At 41.1% G+C, this 14,739-nt stretch overlaps 1 long non-coding RNA gene across 1 annotated transcript; it reads left to right on the top strand.

Moving 5' to 3' along the window:
• Window positions 1–542: 542 nt before the first annotated feature.
• Window positions 543–11,597, top strand: LOC131828029 (uncharacterized). The gene is made up of 3 exons (XR_009352196.1): window positions 543–870; window positions 1,422–1,538; window positions 11,515–11,597. It is a non-coding gene; the product is annotated as an uncharacterized LOC131828029 (long non-coding RNA).
• Window positions 11,598–14,739: the final 3,142 nt, after the last annotated feature.

Below are 14,739 nucleotides of genomic sequence, written 5' to 3'. Positions count from 1 at the left end.
GTGGCAGAGGGAAAAGCAGGCTTTCCGCCGAGCAGGCAGCCCAGTGCAGAGCTTGATCCCAGAACCTTGGGACTATGACCTGAGCTGAAGGCAGGTGTTTAAGAACTGAGCCACCCAGGGACCCCATGGTTTAACTTTTAATTCCCAAAGGTCTTTTCCTCTTAAAAAGGCTGGTTCCTACAACGTAAACAGTTTTGGCTTTCTACGTTCTTGTTTCTATTATGAATTTTTAACATCTATGTAAAACTTCAGAAATTGAACATTAAAGCATTATTATTATTATTATTATTATCCTTTTAATGTCTGCCATAATTCTACCTGGGTCAGTGAATGAGTGTGCGTTTCAATGAGTGGTCCTGGTGGATCCAAGGAAGATCTTTACTTAAAATTTCAAATTTTACCCCAGTGCTCGTGTCTGAGGCTCAGCAGAAAAATAAAGCTTAAGATCTAACAAGGGCCCCTTATTACATCACTTATAACATTCTAATTTGTCCCACTTCTTGCTGTCTCAGTGGAGAGAGAGACACACACAGTATGACTCCTTTAAGATATCTAAAGCTAACAGAAAAATCATTGCTAGGATAGAGGGACAATGATTTAGGAAAGATGACAATAGACACCTTTAGTCTGAGACTAACAAATCTGTAGCAGAAGGAGGACAACTTTGGAGCAAATTCAGAGCAGTTGAGGGTCCCAGTTATTCAGCAAAAAACAGAGTATATCGTTATAAAAACAAACAAACAACTGTGTGCAGTAGATAGGTAAATCATGAGGGAAGAAATGTGAATGGCCAAAAATGCTTGTCTTGCTTTTCTAGAAACTGAACAATGGCAAAGAATAAAAAGTCTGTTAAGGCTAAGAGTTGTCAAGGTGGGTGGTGGATATTTGCTTGCCTTGCTATTAGAATAGTAAACTTAGCAATTCAGAACATTCTGAAGTACAATTTGACAATAAGAATGGAAATTCTTAGACAATGTATGTGCTTAAAGAGAGTATTTATCAAAGGAGCAGTTTTACTCAGATATGCACAAAGCATGTTTATCACAGCATTCTTTATAATGGTGGAAAATTAGAAAATATCTAGCTGTAAATCAATGTAGGATTGGTTAAATTATGTACCTTCACCATGATAATGTTGGTCTTCATTAATCAGGAAATGCAACCATCATGTGTTCTTTAAGAAGGAAAAAAATAAGACTATAAAGCCTTACTATTTTGGTAAAAATTTTAAAACAATATATGCATTTTATGTATAGAAAAAGTTTAAAAAGATGAAATTCTATCTCTGAGCTGTGAGATTATAGGTGATTTTTATTTTATATTTGTCTGTCTTTTCTGAATGCTTAATAATCAGAACAGAAGAAAGTAGTTCTTCTTAGGAATACAGTTTCAGTTATTTGTCTTTTTCCTCTGATCAATAGCTGGAAAATGTCTGGAAGAGAAGAGGCAGAGAAACATGCAAAAGTCCTGGGACAGCTCTGGAAACTAAGATGGTGATCTGCTTTCTGGTATGAAGAAAAAAGAAGATTCAGTAAACAGTTAAGTAGAGATTTCCTTTCTTTTAACTTTTGTTCTGCCTAGTGCATTACACTATTACAAGAAGGTATTTGTCATATTGAACTGATGTTTTCTTTTCCTTAAGAGAGAATGATCTATTTTGATGTCTCATGGAGGTATTGGAACACGTTTTTCTCTGTAGGGATATTTATGCTTTTTATTTTTTCTAACAGCATCAAAACAAAAACCATCCCCAAAGGTAATAAGGCTTTCTTATGTTCATCATCTTAGAGGATGTCTGAAGAGGCTGGAGGGAGCAGGTCCCTAGGATAAAATGGAGAAGGAGCCCCAGGATGGTTAACTAGTGTGGTTTTGATGTCTACTTTGAAATTACCTGTTTTTTAAACAACAGAAATTAGCACAGCAAATGTGGGCTTACCTTGGCAGGTCCATAGTTAGTTCTGAGCTTGGATATATCTACTTCTTCTCTGCAGAGGAGCCTATCCTTACAGACCGGGTAATCAGAGTTCTTACAAGTCTCAGGTTTGCACTATATCTTATAGACTGGCATTTTATCATTTTTATGTCAGGAAGACCCTAAGGCTTGCACCATTTCTATCCTTCAGTGAACAGATAACTTTGCCAATAGCTTTTGTGAAGGTATTTCTGAAAAGTACAAGAAAATTTTCTGTTTGGTTGAATCAGCAAGTAGGTGAAACCTTCTTTCTCCAATTTCATTAGTGTATTTAAATTTACTTCCCAAACCCACATTAGTATCAAAGGGTAAAGTCCATCTCAGCCCACAATTAGTGACTCTGTGTGTGTGTATGTGTGTGTGTGTGTGTGTGTATGATTTTAATTTGATCATTAAAACATGCATGTGTAACAGTCTCTGAGCCCTGCAGCCTGATTTCTCTCCTCACCCGCCCTTGACCCTGCCAGCCCTTCTTCACTGGAGCTTTGTGCAGTGACCTCTCTACCCCTGCCAGCCTTTTTCTCTGGCCAGGCCCACATATGCGTAACTGAAATATCATGAATTCCAGATGAGTGGGATCCAAATTTGTGAGGTTATTCTATATGCTTATTAATTCCACTGCCCCACACAGGTGGAAATGTGGTTTTGAGATATGTTGGACACTGAATTTTCCCCATGCATTGCAAGGATGGAAAAAACATGTGCTAAATAACTGAGCTGACCGGCTGCAACACCGTGGTACTCAATAGCTCTTAAATTTTTATAATGGCCTGCCTACCTTTGGTGGTCTCATTACTAGGCTTTGGTAATTGTACTTTGGGACTCTGTCTAATGGTGGAAGCATGAGGTAACCTTGCTTTAAGATTTCTTAAATGAGTTAATACCTGGGAGGTGCCCTTGCCCTCTTTCACCCATTAAACAGCATTTCTTTGTCTTTTAGCTTATATTAAATGCACTTAAGAGGACAAAAGAGGTTCTAGAGGGAATAAAAAAAAAAGTGTACTGGACTGAGATTTTAAAATACACCTAGTAAACGTCAAAGCCTGCATCCAAACTTATGATAGGAATCTAGGTGGTAGTCTGCATCATTTGTTTGAAAGAACACCAGCTGCCATGGATGGGAACTGTGTGTGTAGATGGAAAATAAATTGGAAAAACTGAATCAGCAGGATGGCAAATAGTAGGCCAAAGATGGCTTTCTTTTGAAATAGGTAATTGAGTCAGAGTGCTCTTAAAGTTTCACTTAGTTAATTAAAAGTCCCAGTTACTCATTTGGTGTCAGACATGCTGTTTTCAACTCTAGTTGAATATGGGGTGAGGCGTTCACTTTTGTAAGCCCTGGTTTCCTTATCTGGTTAATGGGAATAGCAGTAATATCTGTTCCATAGTGGTTTCATTAGGTGGATTAAATGAAATAATTCTTACAAAATATTTAAATAGCATCATGCCTGGATTCAGTACATATTGTTAATTTACGGATGATTTGCTTCCTTCAGATGATGTTATTTCTGCTCTAGACTTGAAGGATGTGATGTATTTCTGCACAAAGTATTTCTTCCTACTGTCCTTCGAGGTAGGCAGGCCAAAGGTGGTGGTTGTTGTTGTTGTTGTTGTTTTTTATCACATCGTATCAGGGTAGGGTCAGCTGCAGTAACTGGTCACAGAGCTTTAGTGACCCTGTGCAATCAGTGTTTATTTCTTGCTCATGAAATAGTCCCAATGAGATATTTTGGTTAAAGGTCAGCTTTCTTTCACAGGGCAATCTTGGGATATATTTTCCAGCTCTGCCATCTTCAATGTGGATATTTAGGTTTCCAGCATTAACCACATCCAGTTGGTGGGAAGAGAAAAAGGGGGCACACCAACTTTTTGGCCTTAGAATGGCACACCACACTTTTGTCCGTAGTCTGTTGGCTAGTCACATGGCCACGCTTAACCACAAAGGAAACGAGGCTATGTACTCTAGCTGTGTGCCCAGGAAGAAGATGAAACAGATTTATGGAGAACAGCTGGTAGCCTCTGTCACACACCCAGTTAACTGGATGAAACTCACATCCAGGGAAAATGGAGTGATTTGCCCATTGCAGCACAGTGCTTTGGAGCCATTGTCCAACATGTCGGGATATGATGTGAATCCCATCTAGAATAATATGTGAGGGTCCAGGAGGAAAGGAAGAGCTCAGGTGATGGAGGGCTAGCCTTGCTATGAGGCCGGGCGGCACCCCCCACCCCAGTACCTTCCCTGGGGACTCTCACAGCAGCTCTGTTTAGCGCCCTAGGAGAGCTTGCAATCCTTGCTCTTTCTTGCTCCCATCTATAGACGCCTGGTGGGCTGCTAGTCCTGGGTAAGAGAATTTCAAATCACTGCTGAGATAAAACGCACACCTCTCCCGCGGCTATTGTCGCACGCACCCTGGCTGCAGGCTGCAGGAGAAAACCTTGAATCAATTTGTCTTGTAGAGGCCGAGGGGTTGGCTGCCTGCCCTTCACAACTTGTTAAAATGAACACTTAGACTCTGGGAGGGGGTGAAGCTGAGTCTCTGGGGTGATTCTCACTTCGTGATCCTCTTGGCTGATTTTTTTTAGGTTCTAGGATGTCCGTGTCACCGTGCTGGGTGTTGGGGGGAGCACAGAGCCTTCCATCTCTTTTCTTTCCTACCTGAAATGCTTTGGAAAACACTTCAGGTTGGCTGGGATTTTGCCCAGATCCTTTTTCTCTCCCGGCTGGACTCAAACACTCTCCTACAGTTGTTCCTTTGGTACAAAAGTCTCAGAAGACCGCAAGTCCTCCCTTTCTCTGAAGGGTGATTAATACCCAGGTCACATATGCCTCAGACACGCTGCGGAAGGGGCTCCCCCTCTACCCTGGCCAAAGGCCGATTGGACCAGCCAACAAGTTTTGTTTGACTTGACATGAAAGCTGGTTGAAGTTAAGCAGGAGACATGTTTTTGTTTCTTTAATAAATAAAAGTAAGGACCCTGTACATGAATAAAAGTAAAAGTCACTCCCCTGAGGTTTTTAGGCTTCCAAAAATAGTCCCAAGCTTAGCCAAGGTTAATGTAGCCAGAATTTCCATGGAAAGCTTCACTGGTAAGGAAGAGGCAGTGCCAGTGGGTGTACAAACAGGCGGCCCGTCCTCCGCCCCCCTTCCTGTCTCAGTCCCTGGGAGTTTAGAAAACAGGTTTTTGAAATTGTGTTCATTTTCTGGTTCGAGATAAAGACAAGGGCAGCAGCAGCATTATTTATTTATCATGGAATCCAGCTGGAGGGCTGTAGGGGGTGGCAACATAGACAGCGAGGTGGATTTATACGGGGCAGCAGGGGGAAATTTGTCCCTGTCAGCCAGTGAAGACACATGTCTTTTTTTTCCTTCCTTTTTGTTTTTTCTTACAGGTTTTTTTTATTTTTTTTAAAGTTTATTTATTTATTTGACAGACAGAGATCACAAGTAGGCAGAGAGGCAGGCAGAGAGTGAGAGGGAAGCAGGCTCTCCACTGAGCAGAGAGCCCAATGCAGGGCTGGATCCTAGGTCCCTGAGATCATGACCTGAGCCAAAGACAGAGGCTTTAAACCACTGAGCCACCCAGGTGCCCTGAAGACACATGTCTTTAAAAAAAAAAAAAAAAGAAATATAGAGCAAGAAAATTATACTAAGTAAATTGATGTTTAAAAAAAAAAAAAAACTGTATCAAAGTAGCTCTCCCATCCTCTAATTGATTATTTATAGCAAAGGTGAGCTGGTTAGCAGCGAGAAACTGTCTTCTAGTATTTGTAGCTGGAGACCTCTCTTCTCCTCCCTAGCTAGAGACCCCACAGCTTAGGGGCTGCTCCAGGAGACATCCCATGTGTGGACTGTTCACCTTGTCTATTTGCAGCTGTGGCCAACTTGTTTCTCTTTGAGTGAATCGGTCCGAGTATTAACACTTGTCTGCTTAGCAAATTTTACTGAAGTTCAGGGTTCCAGGAACCATTAGAAATATGAGAATGAAAGAACTGCACTGGCTAGGGTGCATTGTACCTATCCCCACTGTTGGGCATCTTTGAAGTTGCTGTGGCTTGGGGATGAGGGGATCAAACCTAGAAGTCTTGAGGAACACAGATGTAAAACATAAGCAATTTTTTGGGGGCAGGGAATGAGGATGATAGTCATGTCTTTAGCTATCAACAATTCAGCTCTGAGGTTGCCTGGGTGGCTCAGTCGGTTAAGCAGCTGCCTTCGGCTCAGGTCATGATCCCAGGGTCCTGCGATTGAGCCCTGCATTGAGCTCCCTGTTCGGGAGACAGCCTGCTTCTCTCTCTCCCTGCTGCTCTGCCTATTTGTGCTCTCAGTCTATTTCTATAAAATCTTAAAAAAAATCAGCTCTGCTTGAGAAAGATTGCATTATTTGCTTTAAAAAAGATTTTCATAAATGATTCTGTTCTTAACTAAATCAAGGTGATTTTCAAAAATGGGAAGATCCTCCAATGGGTAATTCAGGCTGAATAAAAGACGCAAATACTTTTCCTTCCTGTGTCAAGGCATAACTTAATTTTTCTTGGTTGTCCAATTTAGAAGGGTGTATATGAAGGATGGTAGTAGGTATATGTGTGTGTCGAGTATGGAGGGGGGTTTCATTATGTACATTATCTATCAGAAACTTGCCAAATACTCCTCAATTTGAAAGAGAAAGCAAACTAAAATGGAAAATAACTATAAGTATTATTTAAACTTTCATATGGGCCAGATATTCCTGACAATGAGGAAACCTTCAGGAGCAAGTCCCCCAGGGTCATGTTCTGCCTGTGTTTGGGGGAGCCTGTGTGGGGACACAAGGGGCTGCAGTGAGGTGGTAATCCTTTCCCACAATAGCTGAGTTAGCGGAGTTAGGCCCTTTGTGCAGAGGTGCTTGTTCAGAGAAACAAATTGGATCCCAAGTCTTTCTTCAGAAACTCAGTAGCCCTTCTTGGTGAGGCGATCAATAGTTTGATAGCATAGGAGACAAAGATAGGTCATCTTATTTCATTTGATTACATTGGGGGAAATATAGAAAATGCTCATTAGCTATGAAAAGTAATACAAGGCATATTTTCATATTCAGGTCTCCAAAGAAATAATTTTAAAAGGACCTCCTTGTAGGTTTCTCAAAAAAGTTAAAAATAGAATTACCCTGTGATCCAGCAATCACATTATTGGGCATTTACCAAGAGAATACAAGAACACTAATTCAAAGGGATATGCACACCCCTATGTTTATAGCAGCATTATTTGTAGTAGCCAAGATATGGAAGCAGCCCAAGTGTCCATTGACTGATGAATGGATAAAGAAGATGTGGTATATATTCAACGTAATGTTCAGCCATAAAAAAGAATGAAATCTTGCCATTTGCAATGGCATGGATGGAGCTAGAGAGTATTACGGTAAGAAGACAGTCAGAGGAAGACAAATATCTTATGATTTCCAGAATCTAAGAAACAAAGTAAATGAGCAAAGGAAAAAGAGAGACCAAGAAATAGATTCTTAATTATAGAGAACAAACTGAGGTGACCAGAGAGGATGTGGGCAGGGCGGGGCGGGGCGGGAGGTGGGGATGGGTGAAATAAGTGACGGCGATTAAGGAGGACACTTGTGATGAGCACCGGGCACTGTGCGGGAATGTTGAATCACTGTATCATACCTGCAACTAATAGAACACTGTACGGTAACTAACAAATTAAAATAAAAACTTCTAAAAAATGCATTCACATAAAAAGAACTCATTTGAAGGGGATTCTATGAGGAGTCTTTTGGAAAATCAATAAAACATTTGAATTAAAAAAATGAAAGGACCTCCTTATCACTTAAATTTTCAAACAAAACGATAGTCACAACTGTTTTTTTTTTTTTTTTTTTTTTAATTTTTTTGTAGCTGAGAAAGAACTCCTGAGTTGCAAAGGCAAGTAATTCCATTTGGACCAAAAGTCTGTTTTTCCTGTGCATATTGAAACTCTGTGAGATTCTGTGAAAATGTCCATTTTTCATGCTTCTGGTGTTGGTTGCCTTTTTAAATTTTAGCTATACATATTCTTTTTTTTTATTAATTTATTTATTTTCAGCATAACAGTATTCATTATTTTTGCACCACACCCAGTGCTCCATGCAATCCATGCCCTCTATAATACCCACCACCTGGTACCCCAATCTCCCCCCACCCCCCGCCACTTCAAAACCCTCAGATTGTTTTTTAGAGTCCATAGTCTCTCATGGTTCACCTCCCCTTCCAATTTACCCCAACTCCCTTCTCCTCTCTAACACCCCTTGTCCTCCATGCTTTTTGTTATGCTCCACAAATAAGTGAAACCATATGATAATTGACTCTCTCTGCTTGACTTATTTCACTCAGCATAATCTCTCCCAGTCCCGTCCATGTTGCTACAAAAGTTGGGTATTTATCCCTTCTGATAGAGGCATAATACTCCATAGTGAGCTATACATATTCTTTTTTTTTTTTTTTTAAAGATTTTATTTATTTATTTATTTGACAGATAGAGATCACAAGTAGGCAGAGAGGCAGGCAATGAGAGAGAGGAGGAAGCAGGCTCCCCGCTGAGCAGAGAGCCCAATGCGGGGCTTGATCCCAGGACCCTGAGATCATGACCTGAGCCGAAAGCAGAGGCTTTAACCCACTGAGCCACCCAGGTGCCCCAAGCTATACATATTCTTAAAAGGGAAACTCTATCATGTATGTTCTGATGCCTAACCCTTCTGATATTTGTTTTATTGGAAGAAGGTGGTGTCAATCAAGAAATGTTTTAGTCTCATGAAGGAAACATCTTACTGTAAATGTTCAAGATCTCAAGTCCACTCATGAATTCATGTCTCTGTAATGGGAAAACATCTGGATAAAGGGTAAAAAGATCTGTTTATGAAGGTGATTGTTTTTTTTAACAGTACATCAGATTTTCAAATGTTAGTGCACTCTGGCAATGCACCTGTTGTGGAATGCAATGCTTCCTTTCATATGAGGACATCGTGCTCTTTCAAGCTGTAGTCTTAGTAAGTTTCAGGAAACTAACCCATCTTTACCAGATGTTGTGACTTTTATAGTTCTACAGACTTCAGTTTTAATCCTGAAATTTTAATCATTAGAAGGGCCTTGCCTGTTGGACCTGTCCTCATAAGGAATTTGATTTCCCTTCTTAGTGAAGTTTCTGTTGTCTTTAGGCAGGTGTGACTGCATCTCCAGTGATTAGAACCATGGACTGTTACAGGCCTTGTAGGACACCTAGACTTGACTCTTAACTTATAGTTGAAGAAATTGTGGCCCAGAATGGTAAAGGGACTTCTCTAATCTAAATTTGAAGATAAGTATCACGTGCTTTATTGACCAAAATGTTTCTCAAGGCTCTAGCCACCGCTTTTCCCCCACAACCACTGCCCTGGTTCAGCCTTCATTGCCTTTTCTTGGGGCCCTAAAATAACAGCCCCTTGTCTGGCCTTTCCCATTCTTCCCCTGTCCACTTGACTCCTTTGCTACCAAGGTTAGATTAATCCATCTAGTATTTGCATGTGGCAAATGCCACTTCTGGGCTGAGGCACCTGTCATCTTTAGGATGAATTCCGAATTCCCAGCCACTCTGTGACTTAACCCTCATGCATCTCTCTAGTCTCACTTACCGTCCTTTTCATCTCATTGCACCCAGGTTGGGATTGGTTTCGCCCATGGTCCTTCGGGAATATGTATGCTTTATCGTTTATGACACTTTATTGTATTTCTGTTTAGGTACTTGTTCCTATTAGGTATTTTGTTCCTGTTTAAGTATCCACCTCTCATTTTTAGACTCTCCATGGGTAGGTACTGTGGCTTAGGTATCTTTGGACACTCATTGATTCCTGCACTGTTTGGCTAGTTGACCTGCCTAATGGATTCATTCATTAATTTGTTCACTGTTAGTTGAACTGTGTAGGTTACACAGGTACTTAATGGCAGAGGTGGGAGTAAACCCCAAGTCTCTCGACTTCATTATTTCTGAAAGAAACAGGAACATACCTCCTTTCCCCCTCTCTTCCACCCCTCACCTCTATTAATTTCTCTCCATGGTTTAGATCCTATCAGTCTTGTTTGTTCTGAGTAGATTCTTATCCAACCACTGCTATGGCAGATGGTTTAAGAAACTTAGAGCTACTAGTTTGTAAACTGTGGTCCTGTCCTGGATATTGAATAGGCAAATGCAGAGAGCTTTTGGGGAAATATGTATAGCCACAATCTGGTCTTGAATCATTATGTCACATATTGAATAGGCTTCCTTGGAGCAGAAGTCCTAACAGATCAATACTTTGGTCCATGGACCCTCTGGCTAAGAAGTGTGTGCATTTTTAAGGGTAACATAAGTACAGCTCATACCAGTCATACAGCAGCTTGGGTAGATGGATTTGTGCTATAGCAGTCATCCCTGGGTAGAAATGTGGGCCAAGAGCCAGGAGACCCTAGTTCAATTTCCAGTTAAGTCATCTCTGTTTATTTCTCACAGAATACATATTTTAAAAAAGTTGAAATTAAAACGTCATGCTTAAAACACTTTATAGTAAACAGAGGTCTTAAAAGAAGAGCTGTTGCCAGCACCACTTTTTGTTAAAGCTGTATCCAATTTAAAGTTTATTTTATACCCGGGATACAGAATGGTGTGTAGAGTGCTCTAAGAAGTCCCCACACATCTGGGCAGGACTGATCAGACATTTTGGCAGGCTTTTCTCTGGACAGGCTACCCACACTCTTGGGGTGGATTTGAGCATTGGCAGATGCGTGTGGATCTGCACATGGGACATTGGAAACTAGGTGTGTGCATCTACCCCCTCCTTTCTGCCACACTTTGCAAGTCCATAAGTATCTCCTTTCTCTTCATGTCCTTCTGCTCTCCATCACCCCGCCATCTTCAGATTAGTCTCTGTGCACCCACTGTTTCCCTTCTCCAGTCAGTGTGGAGCATTTCACTCATACTGTCACTGCTTCAATTCAATCAGTGCTTCCTATTGTTCTTAGGATGAGGGTCCAAGTCCTGAATATGGGCCAAGCTCTCAGATCTAGCCCCATCATTTCTCCAGCCTGACCTGGCAGCCACCCTGTTGCCTCTGCTCTCTTTGGGGCAGCCATGGCTCTCCTGCCCCAAGGACGCTCTCATGATGTTTCTTCTGTTTGGGAACTTCTTCGTGACTCTCCCTACCCTCCTTCTCTTCATCTAGTTGATGCCGACTCATCCTTCCAATTTCAGTTCAGAAGTCATTTCCTTAGGAAACTCTTCCCTACCCACTGCTTATACTCCTACAACACTGCAAGAGTATTCTTTTCCTTTTCGGCATTTATCATCATTAGAACTTAGACATTTATGTCTGTGACTATTTGAATAATCTTTTATTGTCTTGCCTAACACTAATGAAAACATTTATCAAACACTTATTGCCTATAGATGGTCTCTGACTTATGATGGTTTGGCTTACAATTTTTCTACTTTATGATGGTTCAAAAGTGATACCCATTCAGTGGAAACCATACTTTGAATTTCAAATTTGGATTTTTTTTTTCCCAGGCTGGTGATATATGCAGTATGATCCTCTGTCGTGACTGACTGGGGGCAGTGAGCCACAGCTCTGTCAGCCATGTGACCACAAGGGTAAACAACCTATATACTCACAACCTTTTTGTTTTTTGCTTTCAGTACAGCATTCAGTAAATTACATGAGATATTCAACATTTTACTATAAAATTGGCTTTGTCTTGGATAATTTTTGCCCAACTGTAGGTTACTGTAAATGTTCTGAGTATGTTCAAGGTAAGCTGGCCTAAGCTGTGATGTTAGGTATATTAAATGCATTTTCATCTTATGAGTTTTTTCTCCAGGATTTTATTTAAATTCAAGTTAGTTAACATATAGTGTAGTATTAATTTCAGGAGTAGAATCTAGTGATTCATATAATACTGGGTATTAGTTACATATAATACCCAGTGCTCATCACAGCAAGTGCCCTCTATAATGCCTGTTACCCACTCAGACCATCTCCCCTACCCACCTCTCTTCCAGCAATCCTTAGGTTTTTCTCTATAGTTAAGAGTCTCTAATGTTTTGCCTCCCTCTCTGTTTTTATTTTATTTTTATTTTCCTTCCTTTCCCCTATGACCAACTCTTTTGTTTCTTAAATTTTCAACTTACAGTGGATTTATATGGATGTAACCTCATTGTAATCAAGGAAGATCTGTATTTGGCAATTTCTAAGTCCTCTCAATGCACTGACTCATTTAATTCTCACATAACTGAAGGAAGTATGTCCTATTACTGTCCTTCTTTCCTGAAGTCTTAAGTAACTCGCTCACAGCCACATAGCTAATAAGCACAGAGCTGGGATTTGAACCTAGGCTGACTGACCCAGTATGTATAGATTTAGTCAAGACCTTGTGTTGCCTCCTAGTAGACCACAATTTCTCAATCTTTGATTATTGCTCCCTTAAAGAGAACTTTTTAGATATGTTTTGCTAAACCTTCCCATTGGAAATGTTAACACTACAGATAGAATGTTGTGGGCAGAATAGCGCCCCCTCTCAGCTGCAAGACATCTATATCTTAAACCCTGGAACCTTTGAACAAGTCATATTACATGGAAAGGGGAAATTAGACCTGCAGATGGATTAAAGTTTGTTAAGTAGCTTGAGATGGGAAGATTACCCTGGATTATCCTGGTGGGCTCAGTATAATCACAAGGTTCTCATAAGTCAAAGAGGGAGGCAGGAGATCAGTGTGAGGGAGATGGCAGTGTGAGAAAGACGAGACTGTCATTGCTGGCTTTGAAGATAGAAGAGAGCCAAGAGCCAGGGAAGGTGGGCAACCTCTAGAAACTGGAAAAGGCAAGGAAACTGATTCTTCCCCAGAGTTTACGGAAGAAATGCCATCATGCCAGGCCTTGATTTCAACCCAGTGAGACCCACTTCAGACTTCTGACTCCAGAACTGAGAGATAATAAATATACCTTATTTAGTCGTTTAAGATAATTTGTTACAGCAACAATAGGTATATTGTTATATATATTATGTACATATGGATGCCTACATGATGTATATATGTATACAGTATGTGTACATATATGTGTATATATATGCAATATATGTGTACAGTTGTGTATATTGCATGTACTATATACATATCTGTTTTATACATAAAATGAATAGGTTCTTTCACCACCTGGGATCCAGCTTGTTCCCCTTTGGGGCAATATTTCCTCTGCTGAGAATGTGTTACTGGACCACAGGAACAAGAATCACTTCTGGCTTTGATCACTATTCTGTCTCCACATAGTGTCTGGCACATTGTAGGCAGTCAAGAAATATTTGTTGATTAAGTGAATGAATCAATAGGTGAATGACTATGAATGACTTGAATTAAGGGTCATAATCCTGTTTATGAAACATAAAATGGACTGAAGGACTAACCCCATGTTGGAAGTGGAAGAATCAGCATTTCTGAATACCTGTGACACTGTAGTGCTGTGAATGGCTTGCTTATCTTCACGGATTTATCCAAGTCTCAGGGCACCTTTAGCCTTGGCTAAAGTGAAGAAGGCACTGCTGAAAGGGGCTTGAGTACATACACTACGGCATACAGTAAGCTCAGCGGTAGGCAAATGGCCTTGGTTTGCAAAGCTCTAGGATTTGATCTTAAATGAGCCATTCTAAGTTTTATATGGAGCCAAGAGCTTCAGGGACAGATGCTTTTTTTTTTTTCTGCCAGCTCTCCCTCTTCTCTCTTACCTGTCAAGTGTCCACTTGGAAGGAGCTTAAGGCTCCATTATCAGTGACCCAGCTTGTGCAGGAGAACCCACATTCCCATGTGGTTTTCTGGCCATCGCCCTGGCTCTGGGGAGGACGCAGACTCTTCCCAGGGTCTGTTCTGTGTGTGTATTACAGTGATGATGGGAGCAGTAAACTACCTTGGATGACAGGCCATGCTGGCTTTGGTTATGCTCCTGGTGCTGGCAAGTTAAGCACATTCCTTTCTAACTCTCCTAGAGATGCTGTGTGGGACAGCCAGGCAGAACCACCCCATTGGGGTGAATCCAGGGGGATGAAATGAAGAATGTGCCAAGCTCTGCACCTCAATGCCAACTGGGAATGGCCAAAGTCCGGAGGATTGCTGGAGGAGAAAGCTGGGGGTCTTTGGAAAGGTGGCCAAGATGGGGGGGTGGGGCACTGCACAGCACAGGAGGCCTTTGGGGGAGTTATTTCTCAGGCACATGTGAAGTATGGCCTCAGAGCTCTACTTGGCAGAGTTTGTCACTTCACTTGATCTTACCACATGGCAGTGCTGGTCTCCAGGGCCCCTGCATAGCTAACAAGGAACACTTGTCTGGCAATCATGTTTACAAATAACTTTCTTGTGCAGGATTTTGGGATGATGGATTTTGAGAGGGTCTAGTCCAGCCTCTCAGCCTCTCAGTGGCTGTTTTTATCCCATATTTTAGCTGTCATAGATTCCAGTGCCTACTATGTGCAGTGATAACAGCAAACACAAACATTTGGATTGCATTTTCCATTCAGTTTGTTTTTTGACTTCATTAGCTCCACCGCAGTTGTGAGGTTGCATCTTACACCCTCATTTTTCAGATGAGAATATTTAGGAAAGCAAATTAACATGGACTATTCACTGGGCTATGGAGAATAATAACATGATCTACCTAAGTATAGCACTACTGTAAGTGCTTGTATTCATTTAATTCCCAGAGCATTGGGGTAGGCATTATTATTACTCTGTTTACAAATGCAAAAA

This window comes from Mustela lutreola, chromosome 3, assembly GCF_030435805.1.
Source record: "Mustela lutreola isolate mMusLut2 chromosome 3, mMusLut2.pri, whole genome shotgun sequence".
Classification (NCBI taxonomy): Eukaryota; Metazoa; Chordata; class Mammalia; order Carnivora; family Mustelidae; genus Mustela; species Mustela lutreola.
This window is presented reverse-complemented; position numbering and strand designations above follow the sequence as displayed.